This window comes from Triticum dicoccoides, chromosome 2B (genome assembly GCF_002162155.2).
Source record: "Triticum dicoccoides isolate Atlit2015 ecotype Zavitan chromosome 2B, WEW_v2.0, whole genome shotgun sequence".
NCBI lineage: Eukaryota > Viridiplantae > Streptophyta > Magnoliopsida > Poales > Poaceae > Triticum > Triticum dicoccoides.
The window spans coordinates 681,551,766-681,556,305 of NC_041383.1; the positions used below are offsets into that span (position 1 = coordinate 681,551,766).

Sequence of the window (4,540 nt, forward strand, 5' to 3'; positions counted from 1 at the left end):
GGAGAAAAGCATGCTCAAACTAAAACCAGAGGAGGGAACGGCACACATCATCTTTAGAAAATCCACATATTAGGAAAAATAATATGAGTGACAAATGTAGAGAAGCACCAAATTTCCTTTGTACTATCTCTTCTTTCTCTATAATTATAAGGAATTTCAGGAAATAATTTGCCACAGTTTCAAATGTTAATCGAGTATAATATATATAGTACAATATTTTCCTATCATATTTTGTTCTCACAATATAAACTGTAATCCATGCACAGAACTTGATTTTTTCTGAAATATGATATACTACATAGGAATTTCAGGAATAATTTGCCCCAGTTTCAAATGTTAATTGAGTACCCATCACATGTCTGCATGTGAAGTTTTCGAACTGGGACTATACTTCTGTGCATTGGACACATCAAATTTCATTCAGTATGCAACTTGATATTTTCCATCTGATAAAACTTGGTCTTATTAAAAGATAATGTTTCCTACCAAAGATATGGTTCTTCGCCAGTTAGACCACCAGAAAAAAAGGAGATCGCCATGGCCAGTGTTCCATATATCAGCAACTGATTCACTCTCATTAACACAAGTCACACATAGAGTTTCTGCATCCATAAAATATGGACACGACAACGGGGCAAAATTCAGCAAGCGGAATTTGCAGCTACTAAACAACACATATTATAGAATAGCTGAGCACCGCCTCTAGCCTGCACATGGAAAAACAAATAACCACCATTTCGTCACAGGTTAGAGCTTTAGCCCTTCAGGTTACATACATACATGTCCCCTCCCCCACGGTAACCGATCACGATGCACGCATAGCACCCCTGATGAAAACAACAAAAACACTCATTTCAGGCGATGGCGATCATGTGGATCCTTCAGTTGGAACATTTGAAATTTTAAGTAGGAACATAGAAACATGCAAGGAGAAGGAGAGGAAACCGAATAAGAACCATACCAAAAATATTTATGAATTACTACGACTAATCAGACTACTTACGTATGTGGTAGTAATCAAGAATGATGATGGTAGGTGATATTATATTCGACTAATAAAATAAATAAGGAGAGCAGGGGTTGGGAAGACACACAGCCTAGAGGAAACTATCTAAACTATATAAGCAGCATGAAAACCCTCTCCTGCATCATAGCTCTCGTGGCCGTCGTCTCTGACTGCAGTATGCCAATGTCATATGCTCTAATTTGTAGGTGTGCCAACTTGTAGTGTTATCCTTCATATGCCAATGTCATATGCTCTAATTTAGCCAATACACACCAAAATCATTTTAGTTTAGCCATTACGCATTACAGTGACACGCTACCCAAACTCATGGCATGAGCTGAGACAATCTAGAAATGGTTAAATATATATAGCATAGCTAGCAGAGCTCATTCACAACTCTGTTGGTTTGGACATATCCAAGTTCAGGCATACTGCAAATACACCAGTGAGAGCTTGAAGCAGAGCAATGGGTCAAAACACTGTAAGTCAAACAACAGTTCAGAGAGACAAATGCTAGCAAGGGATTGCTGAGAATTTTGCCATGTGCTCTTTTCTTTGTCCAAATATTCATATTTGATGCTAAAGTTACTAATTCATCTTAGAAGAAAGAATCCATCATGAGATGGAAAGGAGAGATCAAAATCACTAACTATCAACTGAGATCAAGATGAATTCACCTAACAATTTTGAAATTGTGAGAGGGGAAAAAGGGAGTCGAGCCTACCCCGGTGTTGTGCATTGTGGCATCGAGCAACAACCGCTAGTCGTGCCGTCATGGGAGGAGGCACTCCATCGAGGATCCACCACTGGTGACATGGCATCAAAAGAGCTGCAGCCAGGGATGAGACGAGGATATGCCGTCAGACTGCCTCTTCCCCTTCCCGCGTGAGCTCCTTCTTTCACTCCCTCGATTCACATCTTCTCCTGCTCCCTCTCACTTGCTTCCCTCCATCCCCGACGGATCCACAACGCGGGAATCTGGTGGGGCGAGATGGCACTCGCAGGAGGCACCGTACGGTGGAGGACGGATATGGTGGCAGTCCAGCAACCTCGTCGCTTAGCAGGGGTCGATCCATGGCGCTGAATGAAATCAATTGCCACTACCGTCGCCCTTTGCCTGCAGGCGGCCGCCGCCGGAGAATCTCGCCTCCGCGCCCACACATCTCATATCCGGTCCGAGATGAGATGCGGGAGTAGGGTGCGAGAGGATGGAGCTGGAGCGCGGCTGCAGGCTCGCGGTGGCTGTGGGGTTTGATGGAAAGGGGATAGGGTTGCGGGCAGCTACGGAGGAGCCACTGTGTTTCTTTTTGGTTTGGCATGGTGGACTGGTGGTGATGAATGGGTACAGTGCATGAGGACACTGAAAGACCTCACGCACGTTGTGCTGTCTCTCGCACGTCGCGCGGTTCTTGCGCTCATGTCAGCCACAGAGAAATAGTTGACGGCTCACACACGACCACGCGCACACAGGGCAGAATCACACGAGCAAAAGGGCCACAAGTCAGTCAAACATGAAAGCAAAGAAGAAGTAACTTTTTTTACCACGTAGTCAACCATCCAACGTTTGGCACTGGAAGTCAAAGCTCATCTGATGGCCACGAACATGCCAATCCGAGGAAGCTCCGTGGAGAAGGGTCGGCTAGCATCCTTATAGGTTAGAATAAGAACACAACATACGAACTATTATGGGGTGGACAAGGGGCTCTTGCCCCCCCTCCCTGCCTCGTGCTTCACCATGTATTTATGTATTCAATATTTTTTATGGTTATTATAATCACATGGTACGAGACATGCATTGGTAGTTCGGTGCCTACTAGACACCGGCTGCTACTCGTCTCCCCTCCATTGGACGCTTCACCGGGACGTCCATTGTCCTGATCAACCTCGTCCTTTTACGATGGTCAGTATCCCCCTTCTCTTTCTTCCACCTTGTTTTGGTTTTCCATGTTGATGCCCCCCCTCCCACCCCAGCTACCCCAACTGCAAGCTCATTGTAGATCCACAAACATCATCTGTTTCCTCACAGGAGAAGGAGACGCCAGGGAGAAGAAAGGAGACCTGGTCTATCTGCAGGTATGTATTCTGTGGGTTTAATATGCTCATGTTGCTTTCTTGGGTGTTTCATGCCCCTGTTGCTTTAATTTCTTGGATCTCTTGCCCAAATGGCTTTTCCTAATAAACTTTGCCTTTCATGGCTAGCTTAGGGCATTTCTAACCGATTCCTCAAAAAAATAGAGGAGTAAACCTTAGTGGAGTTTATTTACTCCAGTAAGTTTTGGCCGGACCTAGCAGATCCCTTATATATAATGGAGTAAACTTAAATTTGACTTATACATTTCATCGAACACTTGCTATGCACCTTCGCGGCGAGTATATTTTAAAATGTTCACGTGTTTCAAAAAACAAACTGTGGCTTTTTTTAATGTTTATTTAATATTAAAAAAGTGATTCATATGATTCAAAATATATTTTTTATAAAATGTAAAAAAATGTGTGTGGTAGTTAATAAAATGTTCATGTGTTTCAAGAATAAGTTTGTGACATTTCTAAAGAATGTTTATATAGTGAAACAAATGTTCATGCAATTTTAGAAAGTGTTTTGTACCATTAAAAATGTTCAAGTTTATTTAATATATTTTACATTTATTCAAAAACGTTAAAACATGTATTTGAAAAATTTATATCATATACTAAAAAGAGTTGAACGTATGTCAAAAGAAGTTCCATGTGTATGCAAAAATGTACAACATGTATTAAAAAAGTCGACATGTATTTGAAAAATGGAAAATAGAAGCAAAAAAGGGGAAAAAGAAAAGAAATGTGACAAAAGGGAAACAAAAAGAAAAATGCCTGAAACAACATATAAGAATAAACCCACCCGGAAGGTTCTAAAACCGACCTATAGAAACATCCAAAATCCGCTCAATGGAGGCATGGAGCTATGTACTAGGTTGGTCCACTAGCGTCGTTCCAGCGGCGAGACATAGCCCTGGTGCATATTGGAGGGGTGTCTGCACAGGGCACCGTATATGGGCTGATCGTTATATATATATGGGGCATCGCACATGGCACTGTATTAGTGCTTGTTGATGTTCTCATATCGTGTTGTTCAACAGATTATTTTTTCTCTGCTTACTCTTGTTTTCAGTTGGTATGATTTTTTAAAGAAAAACTGTGAATTATTTTTTCTATAAAAAGGTTACATTGTTTTTCAAAAAATGTGATTTTTAAAAACTACTCCCTCCCTCCCTACATCCATTTGAAGGACAAGTTTTTTCGGACGGAGGGAGTAATGGTTTGTTGAAATTTACAAAAAAATGTTAAGCGTGATTTTCTTAAATTTATGAACATTTTTTTCCAAAAGACAATGTGAATGCTTTTAATTAATTTGGGAACATTATATAAGTTTCCGATCTACAATTTTAGTTTCCAATCAACTAATCTTGCAGTCTTTTAACTTCCGATCTATAAACCAAAAATATCAAAAATATTTACTTTATCGTTTATCTATCTCTATCAGATCTCACTTTTACA

The 4,540-nt window shown here is 40.9% G+C and overlaps 1 long non-coding RNA gene across 1 annotated transcript; it reads right to left on the reverse strand.

The window, feature by feature from the left end:
- Positions 1 to 554: 554 nt before the first annotated feature.
- On the reverse strand, positions 555 to 2,332 carry LOC119365577. Its single transcript, XR_005175610.1, has 2 exons — positions 1,731 to 2,332; positions 555 to 827 (listed from the first exon to the last, which is right to left on the reverse strand). It is a non-coding gene; the product is annotated as an uncharacterized LOC119365577 (long non-coding RNA).
- Positions 2,333 to 4,540: the final 2,208 nt, after the last annotated feature.